Raw genomic sequence first — 22,647 nt, 5'->3', positions numbered from 1 at the left:
GGGTGCAGAGAAGATTTACGTCAATGTTACCTGGATATCAGCAATTAGATTACAAAGAAAGATTGAGCAAATGAAGTCTTTATTCTTTGGATTGTAGATAGTTGAGAGGGGATTTGATCGAAGTCTTTAAAATTACTAGGAGGATAGAACGAGTTGATGTGGAGAGACTTTTTTCATTGCGGGGAGCAGGGATTGAAACAGGAGGTAAAAGTTTGGAAGTAACATGAGGGGGAACTTCTTTACTCAGAGTGGTGGCTGAGTGGAGTGAGCTTCCGGGAGAAATAGTGGCGGCAGGGTCCATTTTGTCATTTCAGGGAAAATTGATGGGGAGGGGAATGCAGAGAGGTGGTACGAGAGGAGAGTATTTAGTTCAGTGCAGACAAGAAGGGCCAAGTGACCCGTTTCTGTGCTGTAATTGTTATAGGGTTAAAATGTGTGGCAGTAACTTGGAAGTCCGATGCGTATTTGGGAATGGGTCGATAGCCACACTGAAATAGGCCGTTGTATCCCACTTGAAATAATTACATTGAAATCACGGAACAAATTTGAATTTCTCTTTTGAAGATTTGGGATGTGTATTTACCAATTGTAGGAATTAATTTGTAATCACCCAACACGAACTTTCTGACTCCTAAAACCAAGAAAAGCAAGATTTTATTTGAGAGTTTTGCTCAATTTTTATGAATACTATCTAGATGTTTCCTCTCTTTATTGTTTTCTATTGGGCAGCTGTGGGAGGGGTTACTTTTTAAATCACTATGCATTAATTTTATCTTATTTTCAAATAAGAAATTTAAGTTTTTTAATGCATATGTTAAATTAAATGTAAAAATGTTACAAATAAGATAAATGAAGAATTGTTTCAGGAACTGGCGATCTTCCACGAGTGCCGTGAACCCCAGGAAGCAGGAATGTGTGAACGAAACACAAAACTTGCCAGAACAACTGAGGAAATATGGCTAAAAGTGCCCAAAAATGTGCTGATGCCATCTTGATTTTAATGCAGGTGACACCGAGGAATGCGTTGGGGCAGATATGGTCCATGGACAGCCAATACGGATGCCTTGGGGAACAAAGCCCGCACCACCAGTCGGGATGGTTAATGGTGGGTAATGAATAAGCAAATATTAGAGACACTGATAGAGAGCGACACACATACCCAGACAGACACACACACACACACACACACACACACACACACACACACACACAGGCAGAGACAGAGAGAGACTCTGACAGCGAGAGAGAGAGAGACACACACACAGACGGAGACACACACAGACAGATAGAGAGACACACACAGATGGAGAGAGAGATACACATAGAGACAGAGAGACACACACACACATGACACAGAGAGACACACACACACACAGACAGAGAGAGAGAGAGAGAAACACACATTCAGACACAGAGAGAGTCACACATTGAGACACAGAGGGAGAGACAGAGAGAGAGACACACACAGACAGTGACACACACAGAGACACAGAGAGGGAAAGACACACAAACAGACAGAGAGAGAGAGAGAGACACAGAGAGAGAGATAGACAGAGAGAGAGACATGGACAGAGAGACACAGACAGAGAGACACACACACACACAGACACACACACACAGACACACACACACACACACACAGAGACACACAGACACAGAGACAGACACAGAGACAGATACAGAGACACAGACAGAGAGAGACACACACACATACCCAGACAGACAGACACACTCACACACAGACACAGAGAGACAGATATATAGACACAGAGAGACAGATATACAGACACAGACACACAGAGAGACACATACAGACAGAGAGAGAGACACTGACAGCGAGAGAGAGACAGAGAGAGAGACACACAGACAGAGAGAGACACACAGACCGAGAGAGACACACAGACCGAGAGAGACACACAGAGTGACACAAAGAGAGACACAGAGTGACACAAAGAGAGACACAGATAGAGAGAGAGACACAGACAGAGAGAGAGACACAGACAGAGAGAGAGACACAGACAGAGAGAGAGACACAGACAGAGAGAGACACACAGACAGAGAGAGAGACACAGACAGAGAGAGAGACACAGACAGACAGAGAGACACAGACAGAGAGAGAGAGAGACACAGAGAGATAGAGACACACACAGACTGACAGAGAGAGACCCCTTGGTTGTGCACTTAACTCCCTCATCTCTCCTGGCAGGATATCATCACCTTTCCTACCCGTGGACCATGACATCTGTCTGCTCATTCTCCTTCCTGAGAATGGTGTGAACTCTACCCTAGAAACTCCACAGCAAAGAAAAGAGACCCTTCGGCCCTTCTCGTCCATGGTGAAATATCATTCTGCCAGTCTCATCGACCTGCACCCAGTCCCTAACCCTCCTGGCTTCTCACATCCATGGATCTCTGCAATTGATTCTTAAAACGTAAGAGTTTGAATGTTAAATGGCAGACCATTGAGGAGTGTTGTCAAACAAAGGGATTGAGGAACTGTGGTACAGAACTGCCCGAAAGTGGAGTCCCTTGTAGAGATGGGGGGGTGGGGGGGAGTGAAGAAAGTTTCTGGTATTTTGGCCTTCAGAAATGAGAGGATTGAGTGCAGGAGGTGGGAGGCCACGAGGAAGTTGGACGAGGCATGGGTGAGGCCAACTTGGGAACATTGTGTGTCGTTTGGGTGGTCGGAGGAGAGGAAGGATAGGAATGAGACAGCGCGTCGAGGAGAGGGACAAGAAGGTGGTCTGGCTTTCGGGGTTTGAGTTCCAGGGGAAGGTTGGACAGGCTGGGACTTTATTCCCTGGAGCGTAGAAGATTGAGGAAGATTTGAAAATTGTGAGGGGGGACGGATCGTGTCCATGGGGACAGGCTGTTTCCAAGGAGAGTGGAAGAGATTCAAAGAGGAGGACATGGATTGAGATTGAAGGGGGATTTTCTTCCCTCAGAGGGGGGTGGGAGCGTGGAATGAGCTTTGGGCCAAGGTGGTGGAGGTGGGATGGATTGGAATCTTGGGGGAGAATGTGGGGCAGGTCCTGGTGTGGAAATGTGCAGCCTGAAGGGGAGATGGACTGGAGGCCCGAGGCAGCTCTCGGACACTTCCCCAGTGGGACGAGGTTCTCAGGAGAGAGGGGGCTCCAAAGGGCTGGACCTCGAGCCCTGGGGCTCCATCCAGGGGCTCGGGGTGGTGGAGAGGAGATCCCGTGGAGGGGTGGATCAAGCTCTCGCGAGAGCGACCCCTGGTGGCTGCCATGTTGTTGATCTTTCCCGCCTTTGGAGGAGTTGGTCGCGAGCGGGAGGGGTAGAGAGGTTCGTGTCGGTTCCTCACGGGTGGGAATCGGGGCATTTTGGGAGCGAGACCAGAGAGGACGGAGTTTCCACGGGTCGCCCTTTGGGTCTGGAGCGACCGGAGCTCGGAGGGGAACGGGCAGGGGGATGGTTGTGAGGTGGGGCCGGGGTACCGTGAGGGAGTTTGGGTCGGGGTGGCGTTAGGGTGTGTGGTAGTCGGGAACCCGCGAGGCTGAAGTGGGGGTCGGGGTCCGTGAGGCTGTGGGGGGGAGGGGGATCTGCGAGGCTGAGGGGGATCGGGGACCCGCGAGGCTGAGGAGGGTCGCGGCCCGCGAGGTTGAGGGGGGTCGTTGCCCGCTAGGCTGTCGCGTCCCGTGTTGTTGTGGGGGGTCGGGGCCCACGAGGCTGAGGGGGGAATGCTCCAACGAGGCTGAGGGGTGTCGGGACCCGCGAGGCAGAGGGGGGAGAGGGACGGGGACCCAGAAGGGTGAGGGGGTCGGGGACCCAGAAGGGTGAGGGGGTCGGGGACCCAGAAGGGTGAGGGGGTCGGGGACCCAGAAGGGTGAGGGGGTCGGGGACCCAGAATGATGAGGGGGGTCGGGGACCCAGAAGGGTGAGGGGGACCCGCCAGAGGGGTGTGGGAGATCTGCCAGAGGAGTGAGGGACACGCAAGGCTGTGGGGGGCGGGGATCCTGCGAGGCTGAGGGGGACGGGTATCCAGAAGGATGAGGGGGGACGGGGACGGGGACCCAGAAGGCTGAGGGGGGACGGGGACCCAGAAGGCTGAGGAGGGACGGGGACGAGGACCCAGAAGGCTGAGGGTGGATGGGGACGGGGACCCAGAAGGCTGAGGGAGGACGGGTCGGGGACCCAGATGGTTGAGGGGGGGGCAGGAACCGGGACCCAGAATGATGAAGGGGGTCGGGGACGAGGACCCAGAAGGCTGAGGGGGGACGGGGACACAGAAGGCTGAGGGGGGACAGGGACGGGGACACAGAAGGCTGAGGGGGGACAGGGACGGGGACCCAGAAGTCAGAGAGGGGACGGGGACGGGGACCCAGAAGGCTGAGGGGGAACGGGGACCCAGAAGGATGAGGGGGGACGGGAACCCACAAGGCTGAGGGGGGACGGGGACGGGGACCCAGAAGGCTGAGGGGGGACGGGGACCCAGAAGGCTGAGGGGGGACGGGGACCCAGAAGGCTGAGGGGGGACGGGGACCCAGAAGGCTGAGGGGGGACGGGGACCCAGAAGGCTGAGGGGGGACGGGGACCCAGAAGGCTGAGGGGGGACGGGGACCCAGAAGGCTGAGGGGGGACGGGGACCCAGAAGGCTGAGGGGGGACGGGGACCCAGAAGGCTGAGGGGGGACGGGGACCCAGAAGGCTGAGGGGGGACGGGGACCCAGAAGGCTGAGGGGCGACGGGGACCCAGAAGGCTGAGGGGGGACGGGGACCCAGAAGGCTGAGCGGGGACGGGGACTCAGAAGGCTGAGGGGGGTGGGGACCCAGAAGGCTGAGGAGGACGGGGACCCAGAAGTCTGAGGGGGACGGGGACGGGGTCCCAGAAGGCTGAGGGGGGACGGGGACCCATAAGGCTGAGGTGGGACGGGGACGGGGACCCAGAAGTCTGAGGGGGGATGGGGACCCAGAAGGCTTAGGGGGGATTGGGACCCAGAAGTCTGAGGGGGGATGGGGACGGGGACCCAGAAGGCTGAGGGGGGACGGGGACCCAGAAGGCTGAGGGGGGACGGGGACCCAGAAGGCTGAGGGGGGACGGGGACCCAGAAGGCTGAGGGGGGACGGGGGCCCAGAAGGCTGAGGGGGGACGGGGACCCAGAAGGCTGAGGTGGGATGGGGACCCAGAAGGCTGAGGGGGGACTGGGACAGAAGGCTGAGGGGGACGGGGACGGGGTCCCATAAGTCTGAGTGGGGACGGGGAGTCATAATGCTGAGGTGGGACGGGGACCCAGAAGGCTGAGGGGGGACGGGGACGGGGACCCAGAAGGCTGAGGGGGGACGGGGACCCAGAAGGCTGAGGGGGGACGGGGACCCAGAAGGCTGAGGGGGGACGGGGACCCAGAAGGCTGAGGGGGTCGGGGACTCAGAAGGCTGAGGGGGACGGGGACCCAGAAGGCTGAGGGGGACGGGGACCCAGAAGGCTGAGGGGGACGGGGACCCAGAAGGCTGAGGGGGACGGGGACCCAGAAGGCTGAGGGGGACGGGGACCCAGAAGGCTGAGGGGGACGTGGACCCAGAAGGCTGAGGGGTCGGGGACCCAGAAGGCTGAGGGGGACGGGGACCCAGAAGGCTGAGGGGGACGGGGACCCTGAAGGCTGAGGGGGACGGGGACCCTGAAGGCTGAGGGGGACGGGGACCCAGAAGGCTGAGGGGGACGGGGACCCAGAAGGCTGAGGGGGACGGGGACCCAGAAGGCTGAGGGGGACGGGGACCCCGAAGGCTGAGGGGGACGGGGACCCAGAAGGCTGAGGGGGACGGGGACGGGGTCCCAGAAGGCTGAGGGGGACGGGGACGGGGTCCCAGAAGGCTGAGGGGGAACAGGGACCCATAAGGCTGAGGTGGGACGGGGACGGGGACCAAGAAGGCTGAGGGGGGGACGGGGACCCAGAAGGCTGAGGGGGGACGGGGACCCAGAAGGCTGAGGGGGGACGGGGACCCAGAAGGCTGAGGGGGGGTCGGGGACCCAGAAGGCTGAGGGGAGACGGGGACCCAAAAGGCTGAGGGGGGACGGTTCTTGGACCCAGAAGGCTAAGGGGGGACGGAGACGGGGACGGGGACCCAGAATGCTGAGGGGCGACGGGGACCCAGAAGGCTGAGTGGGGACGGGGACGGGGACCGGGACCCACAAGGCTGCGGATGCCTGGAGCGCATGGCCGGGCAGGATAGTGGAGTCTGGAATAATAGCGACCTTTAACATTTAGACAGGCACATTGATGCAAGAAAAATAGTGGGTTACGGGTGTGAGTGGATAAAGGTTCAGTTTGTAGTAGGTTTGAGCTATTGTCTTGTGACCCCAATACCCCTGAGCAAAAAGCTCTGCAAAAGTATGGACACCACCCTGGACATCTCAGGTAAAAACCCTCCACCATTGAGAACATTTGCAGGGAACGCTGCTGTCAGAGAGCAGCAGAAATCAAGGATCCACATTACCCGCTCTGTTCTCACTGCTCCCATCAGGATAGAGGTATAGCCAGGTTCAGGAACAGCTGCTTCCCCTTCACCTCGAGACTCAACACACATTCAGGGACTCATTTAAAGAGTCTCCCTTTTGCACTTTGAATTTTTTCTCTCTCTATTGCAGTTTGTTTTCATTTCCACATTTTCAGAGATTACAAGTAGATGAGTCCAGTTGGGGAAACTTGGTTTTGCTCTATATAATGGTTACTTTTAACTCCTTTTATTGTTCATTTATATTAGTGTCTGGGCCCCTATGTGGACCAGGTACAGCTGACAGACCTTTACCAAAGGGTCACGTTTATGTGATTTTTTTTTTCCGTAGGTAACTGCAGTTCATTTCCACAGCCCAGCGTGCTATCGGACATCCAGTTGATCGTGATACATCTCTTCGCGAAGGCCAGTGCTATTTTTATAAATGAGGTTAGATATTTGGTCAAGTTGTCGCTTGTTTCAATGAACAGATTGCTCCAGGTCTCACGTGGAGGTCACTGCTGTGATCGTGGTTAATTTTTCTGCGCTTTCTTGCCAAAATGGCCTCACTTTCACGCACGACCACGTAGAAAAGTTTAATGATGCTCATCATCCCATTGGCCTTCATAACTATCCTATCAACCTGAGCGGCAACCTTGAGGGATGTTTGCATTTGAACCCCAAAGTCCCTCTGTTTATCCTCACTCATGTAACCGACTGGTAACCTTGTACCCAGCCTTCTGGTTTGTCCTTCCAAAATCCATCACCTCACACTTACCTGGATTGAAATCCTTATCCTTCGACAACCTTCAGCTTCATCCACAACTCCTCCAACCTTCACATCATCTGCAGACTTACTGAACCATCTTCTGCCTCTTCATCCAGTTCATTTATAAAAATCATCAAGAGCAGGGGTCCCAGAACAGATCCTTGTGGCACTCCACTCCTCTCTGCTTTCTTCCAACAAGACATTTTTTTATCCACAGCCAAAGTTACCCTGATCCTTTGCCTAATTGCTTTCTGATGAGTCTCGTCAAATTCTTGCTAAAATCCATGTAGACCACATCTACCACACGACCCTCATTCATTTCCTTTGTTACCCCACTCAAATAAAACTCATTTAGACTCACGAGGCATGACCTTCCCATCACAAAGCCATGCTGACTGTCCTTGAGAAGTCTGTACTTCTGCAAATGCTCATAGATCCTATACTGGTCTATAATTCCCAAGATTCTCCCCATTACCTTTTCTAAACAAGGCGACTGCATTTGATGGTTTGAGCTGGATTTTGGGGGCAGGGGGCTGGGTGGTTGTGGGCAAGGGCTGGGTTTGGGGGCTGTAGGGGACTCAGGGAATTCTCTTTTCCTCTTGACTGCAAGGAACACTATGTCTGACTTCCTGCTAATCTGATTCTGTCTGCTTTATGACTGAATGAAGTGAATTTTGTGTCATATTGCACTTTATACCATGACAATCAATTGAATTTTGATCTTGGCATGTTTGGAAGAATGTTCTTAGTGACAGTGACCCAGGTTCAAATCTGTCACCATGTAAGGGGTTTGAGTGTTTTTTTTTCTCACCCTTGTTGAAGTTGATTTCCTGTCAAGGTACAAAAAGGTACAGTAACAAACCACAAACTCTAAAACACAGTCTTTATTGAGTCATGCCAGCAGGAATGAGGGGTACCAGTGGTGGGTGAACAGACTCACCTCACTATCAATGTTTGAACGGCAGTTAAAGAACACACTCACATGGTAGAGCTTTTAAGACATTTTCCTGCCAACAAATTGGATAACATTTCTTGGAAGGTATTAGTACAGCTTCTGCTTTACATTTTGCACATCCTCTTCCTCAAGACATAGAAAGGATTTGTTGTTGGCAATTTAATCTCATGTGCCCATTATAATTAAGAACATCCTTCTGGTCTACAAAATTTCAACAGAAATCTGGAAGGGTTGCTCACAGTACACATTGGTAATCATTCTCTGCCTGTCTGATTTCTGGTTTCCAATTTACACATGTAAATGTCTAATTTCATAGGAATTTTTAATTCTTGAAGTTGACAATGGTGGCTAACAGTTCAAAGCAGAAACTGCCATTCTGGGACTGAGTGGTGCTGAAGGCTTCTTGCAGCCTTTGGATCAAACCTGATGAGCCTCCTTCAGGTGGCCAGAATACCCCCGATGTAAAGTCACATATTCTACCCGAATGCGGCTGTAAGGAGGCCATGTGAAAGAGCCTGATGCGGCTCGGAGGAGTACTTACCAATCTTCCTTCGGGAGGTGTGATCTCCGTGTCTGAGCAATACCCCCGAGGACCCTGAATGCAGCCGCCTGATGATAATCAGCCAGGGACCCAAATCCCCGTGCCTGACAGCCCCCCTCCTCGTGCCCGTCAACCCACCCTTCCCGCGTCCGACAGCCCCATTCACCTCACCCGAGAGCCCCCATCACCGCGCCCGACACCACACATCACTGTTGCCTGACAGCCTCCCCTGCCCCAACATCCTGTGCCAGCCGCACCTGCCCTGATGTCCTGCGCTGACAGGAACTGGAGTGCGCTCTGAGGCGCCTCTCCTGCAGCTGTCCCTTTCAGGCTGCCATCTGAAAGAACATTCCATAGGGCTGTTTCTGCTTCTGCAGACTGATTCTTGACGTAGAATGCAGCTGAAAGTGGCTCCAGCTGTAGTCAATTCGCACTATTGTTTTAGAGATGAGGCAGGCATTAGGATATGAGACTCAGTCGAGGAGTTGAGAATTGATTCCTGTCTGAAATGTCCTTGGTCACTCTCTCTCCTAGCTTCCTGGCAAAATCTGTGTGATGATGTCTTCATCAGAATTATCAGAACAAATCCAGCTAATATTCTGCACCCTTCATCAAATTGGAAAGTGAATGGGGGGATTTGTGTGGTCAGGGCTTAATACGACACAGAATAATGCAGGTCTGTGTGGATTCAGTTGAAATGAGAGGGCAGATAACCTTTAACTTATCCCTTATCCCCCAACAAACCCACTCCCCCAATGCTAATCCCCCAAATGGCACAAGGTTGAACTGAGTCCTTTCAGGGTGAGAGGCAGAAAAGTGGCCTTTGTTCTGTACAAGGGCCAACAGATGCCAAGGACCGATCACCTCAAGGAGTGAACGAGGATTTAGAATAGGTTTTCCCCAACACAGAACAAAGGAGGAGCAGGAGGCTGTTTCTCCCCGTGAGCCTATTCTGCCTTTAGGTGAAGGACCACCAGAATGAGGAATAAAGAATGAAGCTGGAGGAACTCAGCAGGTTAGGCAGTGTCCATGGAGAGAGATGGTCAGTTAATGATTCAGGTCCGTACACAGACTGAAGGGAGAAGGGGAGCTGGCACAAAATTGGGAGGGCCCAGTGCCTCGGAAGCCACAGAGGATTACAAGACCACCCGACAGGCTGAACTTGTGATGGACACTATGAACTATGTATGTCATAAAGTACAGTATGTGCTCTGTGTCGCCACATCACCTTGTTGAGTTTTATCTCAAAGAAGTGGTGAAAGGCTTTGATATAGATGTATGGACTGGCCAGTCCATATCTACCTGACCTTCTCCAACCTCTCCCTTAGCTCCACCCTGGATTTCCCGGACTTGCCCCCTCTTGCTTCTGTTCATGGAACCTGGCCCAGTCGTGTATCAGTAATGCTCAGGTTTTTGGTCATTGAAGGTGTTTAATCACTCCATCCTATTTGACGTGATTATTGTGTGCACCACAATGCTGATCCCAAAGGCTTTGGGCAATGTGTACACCTGGTGTAACTGTGCCCAAACTGTCTGGGCTGCACACGTAGATGAGGAATCGAACTCCAACTTTGAGTTGACTCAGAGAATTAATGAAGGACACAGAGTTTCACCAAACCACACTCCAACTCTCTTTCGTTCTTATATGCAAGATTCTTTGCACAAAACAGAGAGAGAGTTATTGATCGTATTTACACCAGCTTGACTTCAAGTTACTAGATAGTCTCGCGAGCCATTTACTTGAATGATGGCTCGCGTGGCAGCACCCACTTCTGGCGACCGTGGGTCACTCTGATTAGGGCGTCCGAGCAATGCCAGCATAAATGTTGCCAATATTTAGGAGAAGTGTTGCCCAATTAAGGAATGGTTATGGTGTTTTGGAGAATGTGTGTACAATGGTTGTTTTGGGAGAAGTGGAGGTTCTAATAAACAAAAACTGAAGGTTGTGTTTTGAAGGAAAGTATGGAGTGTTTTGCTAAAAAGGGACAAAAGTTGTATTTTTCAAACTATGTCCTGTTTTTGGGTCAAAACCGACATCTTTGCTGTGCAAAAATGTGTGCAATTTTCATTTCAAAAGCCAAAACTGTGATTTACAAATTGGGGTTGAAAAAAACATCTGTGCTTTGTAAAATATGAGACTATAAGATACAGGAGCAGAAGTAGGTCATTTGGCCCATTGTGTCCATTCCATCATGAACTGATCCATTCTCCCACTCACCTTTAATACCTTGACTATTCAGATATGTCACGGAGTTGTGTTAACCTTTAATATTAATTTAATATTTCTCGTATATAAAAATGTCTTAGTAAATTAAATTACTGAAGTAAAATATTGTATCTGCATTCTTGATGAGTTAGCTTGGATGTTTCCAGGTGTACAGAAGCCATACCACTTGAGAACATTAAAGCAAAAACTGTGTCTGGGGCTCGAGAAAAATTTTTTCAATTGGTTTGGTTTGCCTCAAGAACTGAAATCAGATCAGGGAAAGAATTTTATGTCAGATGTATTTCAACCGTTAGTTTATAAACAAGGAGCTCAACAAATTGCATTGTCAGGATTTAAATATGGCGGTTCGGAAATTATGTAAAGATAAAATGGCCAGGGTTTCTTTGGAAAAATTGACTTGGAAATATGAGTTGGTGGGGGTGGGGGGGGGGGGGTGGTTGTGGTTTGTGTCTTCCTCATTTTAAGAATTTTAAAAAGCAGCTCAATTGAGATTTATAAATATATTGTATAATTTAGATGATATTCCAGCTTGGGTTTCTGTTGAATTTAATGCAATAGGGAATACGGATCCCCAAGATTTTATTTACAAATGGAATCCTAAGCTTTATTTGGAAGTGGGGAATCATCTATTTTGAAACATTTGATTGAGTTGATAATGAAATTGGCATGAAAGGTTTAATATTGAAATAGGCATTTTCCTTTTTCAATAGACAACCAATTCTGGAAGATTTGGAGATGGAAGGGTATTAAGAAAATTAGTTTTGAGGATGTGAGATTGAAATCTTTGAAAGAATTATCTTATTACCAAGTTAAAGCTTTTTTATCTGTAAAAATAGGTCTTACTTTGATGTTACCTAATCAAAGTGAATTAGAATTACTGATTTGTTATCCTACTGGAAATAAATTTATTTCAGTAATGTATAACTTGCTTCAATCTAAGGCCCCCAAAACTGGAGTGAATAAATCTAGATGAAGATGGGAAATAGATTTAAATTCTCAAATAAGTGAAAAGGATTGGATGGATTTGTGTAAATAATATGACTAAGATATAGGTTGGTTCAATATAATTTTTTACATCAGTTCTATTTGACTCCACAAAAATCAAATAGATTAAATCCTGCCGTATCGGATTAATGTTTTCGATGTGGACCTGAGATTGGAACATTTTTGCATTCAACTTGGCAATGTCCTAAAGTTAGACAATTTTGGATTGGGGTACGTAATTTTCACAGGCCTTCATGTTATTTTTACCGAGTAATATTAAGCTCACACCAAGACTCAAGAGCAACTTGTCCGTGAACTACTCTTTGCAGACGATGCCGCTTTAGTTGCCCATTCAGAGCCAGCTCTTCAGCGCTTGACGTCCTGTTTTGCGGAAACTGCCAAAATGTTTGGCCTGGAAGTCAGCCTGAAGAAAACTGAGGTCCTCCATCAGCCAGCTCCCCACCATGACGACCAGCCCCCCCACATCTCCATCGGGCACACAAAACTCAAAATGGTCAACCAGTTTACCTATCTCGGCTGCACCATTTCATCGGATGCAAGGATCGACAACGAGATAGACAACAGACTCGCCAAGGCAAATAGCGCCTTTGGAAGACTACACAAAAGAGTTTGGAAAATCAACGAACTGAAAAAGCTCACAAAGATTAGCATATACAGAGCTGTTGTCATACCCACACTCCTGTTTGGCTCCGAATCATGGGTCCTCTTCCGGCATCACGCTTCCACCAGCGTTGTCTCTGCTCCATCCTCAACATTCATTGGAGCGACTTCATCTCCAACATCGAAGTACTCGAGATGGCAGAGGCCGACGCTGCTGAAAATCCAACTGTGCTGGGTAGGTCACGTCTCCAGAATGGAGGACCATCGCCTTCCCAAGATCGTGTTATATGGCGAGCTCTCCACTGGCCACCGAGACAGAGGTGCACCAAAGAAGAGGTACAAGGACTGCCTAAAGAAATCTCTTGGTGCCTTCCACATTGACCACCGCCAGTGGGCCGATAGCGCCTCAAACCGTGCATCTTGGCGCCTCTCAGTTTGGCGGGCACACATCGAGACGCAGTCGAATCGGCTCTGCACTGTTACGGCCGCAGCAGCAGTGTAGCCGTGTCAAGATGGTACTGCTGGGCGCATCATCTCCCCAGTTCAAATGGGCCATGCAGATGCACTTGCCTGCGTCGTTACATCACCACCCCTGTGTGGGCGGCACTTACGGGCCACCTGATAATATAAACTGTTGGAAGTGCAAGCGACTAACAGAGTCATCTTATTTCATTTCTCCTTGTAGCTACCGCTACAATTGGTGACCCCGACGAGTCCAGACGATTCTGGACTCCACACCATGGATGCTGCAGCAGTCAACGCAGTGGCTATGAAATTGCCAACCTCTGGACGCTTCGCCCACGCACTTGGTTCAGGCAAGCGGAAGCACGATTTCACCTCCGGCAGATCACGTCTGACTCGACAATGTTCTACCATGTCGTCAGTTCCCTGGACCAAGAGACCGTGGCCAGGGTGGACGACCTGATACACGATCCCCAGAGGAAGGAAATACCCAGCCCTTCACAAACTCCTCTTGAGGGCTTTCGGCCTGTTCAGACGACAGTGCGCTGCCAGGCTGATGCACCTGCACAGCTAAGGAGACAGAACACCATGTGCCCTAATGGATGAGATGGTCGCACGAGCAGAGGGCCACAAGTCATGCCTCATGTCTGAGTAGGCTTTCTTGGAACAGATGCCAGATGACATACAACTGCCGTTGACGGACGAAGATTTCTCAGACCCACGTATGGTCACGGCCAGAGCTGATGCGCTATGGCACATGAAACAGGAAAATGAGTCCGCCATGAACCGATTGACTCATCCTCATGTGGGGCAGCAGAACTGATCCCACCCGAACCGAGCACAACCGCCCCCCACCAAATTAGCAGAGGCACTGAACGTTAGCTGGTGTCTTTATCAGCAACACCGATGGGCTCCAGCGTGAAGATGCAGCCAGCCCTGCTCATTTTCAGAAAATGCCCAGGCCAGCCGCCGCTCATGGACAAGGTGGCTGACCTCACCAATAGCCTCTTGAACATTACTGACAAGGCTAGTGGCCGGCACGGATGCTGAACTCAGTGTCATCCCACCAATCGCCCTGAAGAGACGAACATACCCACAAGGTCCCACCCTCTGGGCGACAAAAAAGACTGCCATCAAGACCTTTGTCATGCACAATGTCCAAAAACAACTCGGCAGATAAAATTTCTAGTGGAATTTCATTCGAGCCACTGTGGACACATCACCTCTCGGCGCAGACTTTCTACGAGCACACAGCCTGCCTTTGGACGTGAAGGCCAAGAAAAACAGAAACCGTCGTCCAGTGTCCACTCACCCATCACATCGGTGTCACCAAATTGTTAGGTATGTCTCATTCATTCATGAACAAAGCAGACCTAACACAATCTGCACCTGCAAGTTGTTGCTCGAGTGCAAAACCAAGTCAAACAAACAGGTAACAATCTGCACCTGCAAGTTGTTTCACAGCGAGTGCACGAGTGAGTCAAAAAAATTGGGAACAAACTGCACTTGCGAGGTGTGAGTGCACGACCAGGTCAAACAAACCAGTAAAAAACTGCACCTGCAAGGTGTTTCACAATGAGTGCACGGCCGAGTCCTACAAACCGGTAACAAACTGCACCTGCAAGGTGTTTCACAGCGAGTGCACGGCTGAGTCCAACAAACCGGTAACAATCGGCACCTGCAAGTTGTTGCTCGAGTGCAAAGCCAAGTCAAACAAACCGGTAACAATCTGCACCTAGAAGTTGTTTCACAGTGAGTGTACAAGCGAATCAAAAAAATTGGTAACAATCTGCACCTGTGAGGTGTGAGTGCACAATCGGGTCAAACAAACCAGCAACAAACTGCTCCTGCAATGCGTTTCACAGCGAGTGCATGACCGAGTCTAAGTAATAAAACTGGAAACCAACTACGCCTGCAATGGTTTTCACAACAAATGCACGCCCGATTCAAACCAACTGCTCACAAACTCTATTAAATGCACAAAAATACCTGTTTGTAAATTAGGAAGAAAACAAATCCAAAGGATGTGCTGAGTTAAATGTGCAAACAATCTTGGAAAACAGCACAAAACAGAATGTCGATGACGCTTTGGCATGTGGTGTCTGGAATGGTAATCTGTTTTTACCAAAGTGGTTTGCAGACTTTCTAAATGAAGTCAAGAGGTGGATTCACTTTTTAGAAAGCATGTTATATGCATCATGTGAAGAAAGAACTCATTTCATAATTTTGTTTTTAAAGGACATTTCTGGATTCGTGGGAGTTGGAGGGAGAGGAGATTGGAGGAAAAGGTGAGTGCAATGAACAAGGTGACTGTTTCGTATTCAGCATGTCAAAATATAAACTTATAATTTGATCATTTTGATTTTAAAGGACCATTACCAAACCTGTCAGATTTGGAGCAAGTGAGAGGAGGATACTGCGCTGGGAAAGGTGAGTAAAATGAACAAGGTGACTATTTCCCTTCAAACGAAGGGAGTCAGAAGTGCAGCAGTGATGGTGAGAGTGGCCCAGCTTGAGTGTGCGGCTTGGAGGTTTCTGATCGAGAGTCATCGGCAAACAGACGCTTCACAGGAAACCAGGTAGGGATACTTTCAACTTTTCTCTTTAAAGCATCCGAACACTTTAATTTACACAGTGGCTGGAACAAGCCAATCACACTAGAACTAACTAGAAACTGTGGGCATGGAGGGTCAGATGTATTGCAGCTGTAACCCTAACGCTGACCATAAGGTGCCGTTTGATTTGTAATGTTGAGTAAATGGGATGTCCTCCTTGAACGTGCAAAGGAAAAGGATGTCACACAGCATGTGCAGTTAATGAAAATGCTCAAGTGACCAAGGTGGTAGTTGGTGGGGCCAGTGAATTTACAGTATTTTTAAAACTTTTTACCTTGCCCAGATGTGAGATTTGTGTTAAGGGAAAACACAATGGGAGTGGGTGTTGGTTGGTATCTTTCTGTTCAAGACACAGGAAGGTGATTTGGAGCGAGAGGGGACAGAATTTGAGCAGGTGAGTGCTGAACGGGTCAGTATGTTGTCCAGGCTCGAGGTTTGGTGCAAGTGTTTCAATGAATGGTGAAGATGCTTCGATTGGCCAAGTTATCAGGTTGCAAATTGCGCCTGCAAGGTGTTGCACTATGAGTGCATGATCATGTCAAACAAACAGCTAACAAACTGCATGTGCAAGGTGTTTCACAGCGAGTGCATGGCCCAGTCCAACAAACCGGTAACAAACTGCACCTACAAGGTGTTTCACAAGGAGTGCACAGCCGAGTCCAACAAACCGGTAACAAACTGCCCCTGCAAGGTGTTTCATAACGAGTGCACGACCGAGTCAAACAAACAGGTAACAATCTGCACCTGCAAGGTGTTCTCGAGTGCAAAATCAAGTCAAACAAACCAGTAACAAACTGCACCTCCAAGGTGTTTCACAACGAGTGCACGGCTGAGTCCAACAAACCGGTAACAATCTGCACCTGCAAGTTGTTTCACAGCGAGTGGACGGCAGATTCCAACAAACCAGTAACAAACTGCACCTGCAAGTTGTTTCACAGCGAGTGCACGACCGAGTCAAAAATATTAGTAACAAACTGCACCTGCGAGGTGTTTGTGCACGACCGGGTCAAACAAACCATTAACAAACTGCTCCTGCAATGCGTTTCACAGCGAGTGCATGACCGATTCTAAGTAATAAAACTGGAAACCAACTACGCCTGCAATGTTTTTCACAACAAATGCACGCCCGATTCAAACCAACTGCTCACAAACTCTATTAAATGCACAAAAATACCTGTTTGTAAATTAGGAAGAAAACAAATCCAAAGGATGTGCTGAGTTAAATGTGCGAACAATCTTGAAAAACAGCACAATGTTTGGAAAAATGTCAATGACGCTTTGGCATGTGGTGTCTGGAATGGTGTTTTGTTTTTACCAAAATGGTTTGCAGACTTTGTAAATGAAGTCAAGAGGTGGATTCACTTTTTAGAAAGTATGTTATATGCATCATGTGAAGAAAGAACTCATTTCATAATTTTGTTTTTAAAGGACATTTCTGGATTCGTGGGAGTTGGAGGGAGAGGAGATTGGAGGAAAAGGTGAGTGCAATGAACAAGGTGACTGTTTCGTATTCAGCATGTCAAAATATAAACTTGTAATTTGATCATTTTGATTTTAAAGGACCATTACGAAACCTGTGAGATTTGGAGCAAGTGAGAGGAGGATACTGCGCTGGGAAAGGTGAGTAAAATGAACAAGGTGACTATTTCCCTTCAAACGAAGGGAGTCAGAAGTGCAGCAGTGATTGTGAGAGTGGCGCAGCTTGAGTGTGCAGCTTGGAGGTTTCTGATCGAGAGTCGTCAGCAAACAGTCGATTCACAGGAAACCAGGTAGGGATCCTTTCAACTTTTCTCTTTAAAGCATCCAAACACATTAATTTACACAGTGGCTGGAACAAGCCAATCACACTAGAACTAACTAGAAACTGTGGGCATGGAGGGTCAGATGTGTTGCAGCTGTATCCCTAACGCTAACCATAAGGTGCCGTTTGATTTGTAATGTGGAGTAAATGGGATGTCCTCCTCAAACGTGCAAAGGAAAAGGATGTCACACAGCATGTGCAGTTAATGAAAATGCTCAAGTGACCAAGGTGGTAGTTGGTGGGGCCAGTGAATATACAGTATTTTTAAAACTTTTTACCTTGCCCAGATGTGAGATTTGTGTTAAGGGAAAACACAATGAAAGTGGGTGTTGGTTGGTATCTTTCTGTTCCAGACACAGGTAGGTGATTTGGAGCGAGAGATGATAGAATTTGAGCTGGTTTATTGCTGAACGTATCAGTATGTGGTCCAGGCTCAAGGTTTGGAGCAAGTGTTTCAAGAAGCCTCGATTGCAAATATCGCCTGCAAGGTGTTTCACGAGCAGTGAATGACCGAGTCAAACAAATCGGTAACAAACTGCACATGCAAGGTGTTTCACGAAAGGTGCACGACCGAGTGAAATTCAATATTTATCTTTTAATTGCTCAAATGTTAGAAGATTGCTTTTTGGGAAATAATTTATTATTTTATTGATTCCTTTTCTTGCCTATTCCTTGAAAAATGAATAATCTATTGTAAAAGGAATGAATGGGTTTTGTGTCAATAGCATTTTTGGTTTTTGATAAAATATGGAAGAGAATACACATGGAAGGGAAAAAGATAAATTAAGTATATGATGTAATACTGGTGAATTGTTGTATTGCACCAACTTTTGATCCCATATGTAAAGTTCATGTTCTGGGACATCTTCTCCCTATTCAGCTAATTCTATCCTAGTTCAGTTTAGTTTTTCTCCTCTCTGATGAAAATTTGATAAATATCTTAGCTGCACTGCCCTATAATAATTTGTGAAGTTTGGTAGCTGTAGCCCTCGGTGTTTGTATATACATTTTAATTTTTCTTGCACTATTCTTAATTACTTACTGTTCCATAAAAATTCGGTGATGGGAATTGGAAATGTTTGGAACAGATTAATCTTTTTAAAAAAAATTTTAAATTTTTCATGCTATGAACCATATTACCCAAAATACACGCATCCATTTTCCTTTTGAATATACGCAGTCATTTTCTCCACCTTTCCTCCCTCCTTACCTATTAAACAATGTTATCACACAATGAAAATAAACAAGAAAATTGTGTCATCTACTTTTACAGACTGGGTCAGTTCATTTTGTTTTTTTATCATTCTGTCATTTTAGGAGGTGGAGGTCGATGGTAGGCCCTCTCTGTTGTGTTCCATGTACAGTTCCCAAATTAGTTTGAATACTGTAATGTTATATTTTTGAATGGAATACATTTATTCATTTTTATGTACCATTGCTGTTCTCTCGTGCTCTCTTCTGATGTCCAGGTTGACATTATACATTTTATTGCTCCAGCTAAGGTGGTCATAATAAATCTTTTTTGTGCTTCATCCAAATTGAGGCCTGGTTCATTACTTAGAAGAAAGATCTCTGGAATTTTTGGGATATTGCTTTTTGTGATTTTATTTAATACCTGTTTTAGATATTCTGAAAACCTTTCTACTTTCTCAGATGCCCAAATTGCATGTACTGTTGTTCACGTTTCCTTCTTACAGCAAAAATATCTGTCTGATACTGTTGGGTTCCATTTATTTAACTTTTGGGGCATGGTATAGAGCCTGTGTAACCAATTATATTGTATCATGCGTAACTTTGTGTTTATTGTATTTCTCATAGTTTCAAAGCATAGCTTTTCCCATTTTTCATTTTTTATCTTTATGTTTAGATCTTGTTCCCACTTTTGTTTGGGTTTACAACTTATTTCATTGTTCTCTTTCTCTTGCAGCTTGATGTACATGTTTGTTATAAATCTTTTAATTACTCAAATGTGTCTGTAATTACATATTCAAAGCTGCTTCCTTCTGGTAACCTCAGTCTGCTTCCCAAATTGTTCTTCAAGTAGGTTTTCAGTTGGTGGTATGCAAACATTGTATCGTGAGTTATATGTATCCTTCATTTGTTCAAAGGAAAATAATTTGTTTCCAAAAAAAAATTTATATTCTTTTGATCCCTTTTCTCTCCCATTCCCTGAAGGAAAGGTTACCTATTGTGAAAGGGATTAGTTGATTTTGCATCAATAATAATTTTGGTAGTTGGTCATTTGTTTTTCTTCCAAATGTTGAGTAGATGGTGCAGTGCTGGTGAACTTCTATGTTGCACCAGTTTTTCATCCCACTTATCAAGTTTATGTTCTGGTAACTCCTCCCCTATTTTATCTAGCTCTAACCTGGTCCACAATAAATCTTAGTTTGGGAGCTGTAAGCCCCCTTGTTTGTAGCATTCTGTTAATTTATCTACCGCTATCCTCGGTTTCCACCTTTCCAAAAGAATTTCCTTATTATTTTATTTAGCTCAGTGAAGTATTTTTCTGTAAAGGGAATTGGTAATGATTGAAATAGGTATTGTATCTTTGGGAATATATTCATTTTAATGCAATTTACTCTTCCTATCAGTGTTAATGGTAAATCTTTAAACTTGGTGAAATCCGCATTACTCATTGGCATCGCTTCACTTTTATTTGCGTTGATCTTGTACCTTGATACTTCCTCATATTCCTTCAATTTTTTATGTAATTCTTTTATTGATAGTTCTGTTAAGAATACTATGACATCCTATGTAAATAGACTGATTTTATATTCCTTTTATTTTCTGTTCTTATCAGTTCTGCGAAGTGTTCTAGAGCTAAAGCAAACAGTGAGGGAGATAGTGGACATCCCTGCCAAGTTGACCTTGGTTCAATTATATATCCATTTACTGTCACCTTCACCAATGGTCCCTTATATCACGGTTTAATGCAATTCATATATTTCTCTGGTAGGTTGAACCTCTGTAGTACTTTAAATAAATAATTCCATTCTACCCTGTCACCGGCTTTCTGTGCATCAAAAGCAATCGCCACTGTTGGAGTCTTCTTTCCTTGTACTGCATGGATTAAGTTCATGAACTTAGAGATATTGTCCATTGTTCGTCTTTTCTTAATAAATCCAGTTTTGTCAAGTTTTACTATTCTTGGTACACAGTTGGCCAATCTGTTTGCTTATAGTTTTGCTATGATCTGATTCCACCGGCATTGAATGAATATCTACCTGGAACAATGCCTGAAGAGGGCGCACAAAATCAGTGAACCAGTGCGGACTCCAAAGGCTAACCTGGCCTGTTTTTGCTCCGTAAATGGTTATAAGTAGATATACTGGTCTATACGATGCTGGTGTTATTGGATCATTCCTCATCTTTGGTATTGCTGTTTTACATGAATCTCCCATGTTTTGTGTTTCTTCAATCTGGTTCATTACTTCCAGGAAAGGAGGAATTAATAAGTATTTAAATGTTTTATATAATTCCACTGGGAGTCCGTCCTCTCCAGCCATTTTATTGTTTGGTAGCTTCTTTAATATATCCTGTATTTCCTCTCTTTCGAATGGCTCCATCAATTTGTTTTGCTCCTCTCCTTGCAATTTCGGTAGTTCAATTTTAGCTAGAAACTAATTTATGTTATCTTCGTTCCCAGTTCGGTATAATTGCTCTTAGAATTCCTTGAAGCCAATACCGTTCTTTCAGCTTGTTATGTTTTAAGCTTTTGAGTTTAAATGTGCGGGACTTGTGAGCTTCTTTAAAAGGTGCCATGCAGGCTTTTCAAATAAAAACCATTGGAAGTGCAAGTGGCTGACCAAGTCATCTCCTTATTTCACTTCCCTTAGTAGCTACTGCAAGATTATGGAAGTCAGAAATAGATTTTGGCCTGAAAGATGGCTCGCAGAACTTTGTAGTTGTTTACCACGAGAGAAGGTTACTAATAATCTTCCACATAAATATCAATTTTTTTGTTAAAACACTTGGTTCTTGACAATCACTCTTTTTTAGGTTGGGGGAATGGGAGGTTAGATACCACGTTTAATTTGAAGAAAATAATTTACAAAGTAATGAAATTATCATTATAGTAAAAAATCAAATTGCATGGTCTGCAAAGCACCCAGAATCTCAGAGAGGTTCCAATGAGGACTTCTTGTCAAGGAAATTAATTTATTTTTGTTTGAAGTTTGAGGACATTTAATTTTGTTAAAAGGATAGTGGGTTAATGAGGATATACAGTTGAATTTGTTGGGGTGTGCTTCAAAGTTTAAAGAACACTGGGGAATTAATTTGGAAGATAGCTGAAGGGAATCCAAGATGAAAGTCTGGAATGACAGAATACCAAGACAGAGGAGTTTTGAAGCAGGAGAAAAAGTGGTAATTGTGTTCTCAACAATGTCTAATGATCTTAGAGCAAGATTTTCTGGGCACAAGGAGATAACATCCAAGGTAAATAAGCTGGACACTGTTTAAAATGCTGTTGTCGTATCTCAAGAGTTTTAATGTTAATTTAGGAAAGATTGAATTTTGTCATGCTCAAGTGGGTTATCTTGGTTCAGTTGTTGAGCATGTTCAGGGTAAAATTCAGAAAACTTGATTTTCCTCTGCTCACGGTTAAGAAAATTATGGAAAGGTCTTTTTGAGGAATGGTTGGATATTACAAGAAGTTCTGTTAAAGCATTGTTTTTTATTTGAATATTTTATTTTTCATACTAAACAAACAATCTTTTTACAGTCTTTATTTATCCCACTCCTTGTGCTGTTGAAAGGACCATCAATTAAATTATCTCAGTAGCAAAATGGAAAACTCCCCACCCTGGCACAAAGAACCAAGCTGTTAGCACTCATCTACCACTTTCATCTCCCTCCCTTTTTCAAGTTCCCCTGTATTCTTTCTTCAAACATCCCCCTCCTATTCCTCACAATTACAATCTCTCTATCCCCACCTCATTTATATTTAATCCCAAGTGGTAGAAGGGTTCTTACAAGCTCCATTCCCTCTCTTAGGTCCTTATTAACTTCAGTATCGCTGGGTGAAGGAGGGGAAAACTGGAGTTGATTTTGCTTCAGGCTCTTTTTATGCAGGACAAATTCCCTCCTCCATTTCAATAGCACTGTGCTCATGTCACTGTTGAATCCAACCTTCTCCCCCACATATTCCACCAGACTAACACTGCCCAGAAAACCTCACCCTATCCTAGTAGCTAAGAAACCGTATCAGGATAGAGCATG

Source organism: Narcine bancroftii, assembly GCF_036971445.1.
Source record: "Narcine bancroftii isolate sNarBan1 chromosome 8 unlocalized genomic scaffold, sNarBan1.hap1 SUPER_8_unloc_1, whole genome shotgun sequence".
Lineage (NCBI taxonomy): Eukaryota > Metazoa > Chordata > Chondrichthyes > Torpediniformes > Narcinidae > Narcine > Narcine bancroftii.
This window is presented reverse-complemented; position numbering follows the sequence as displayed.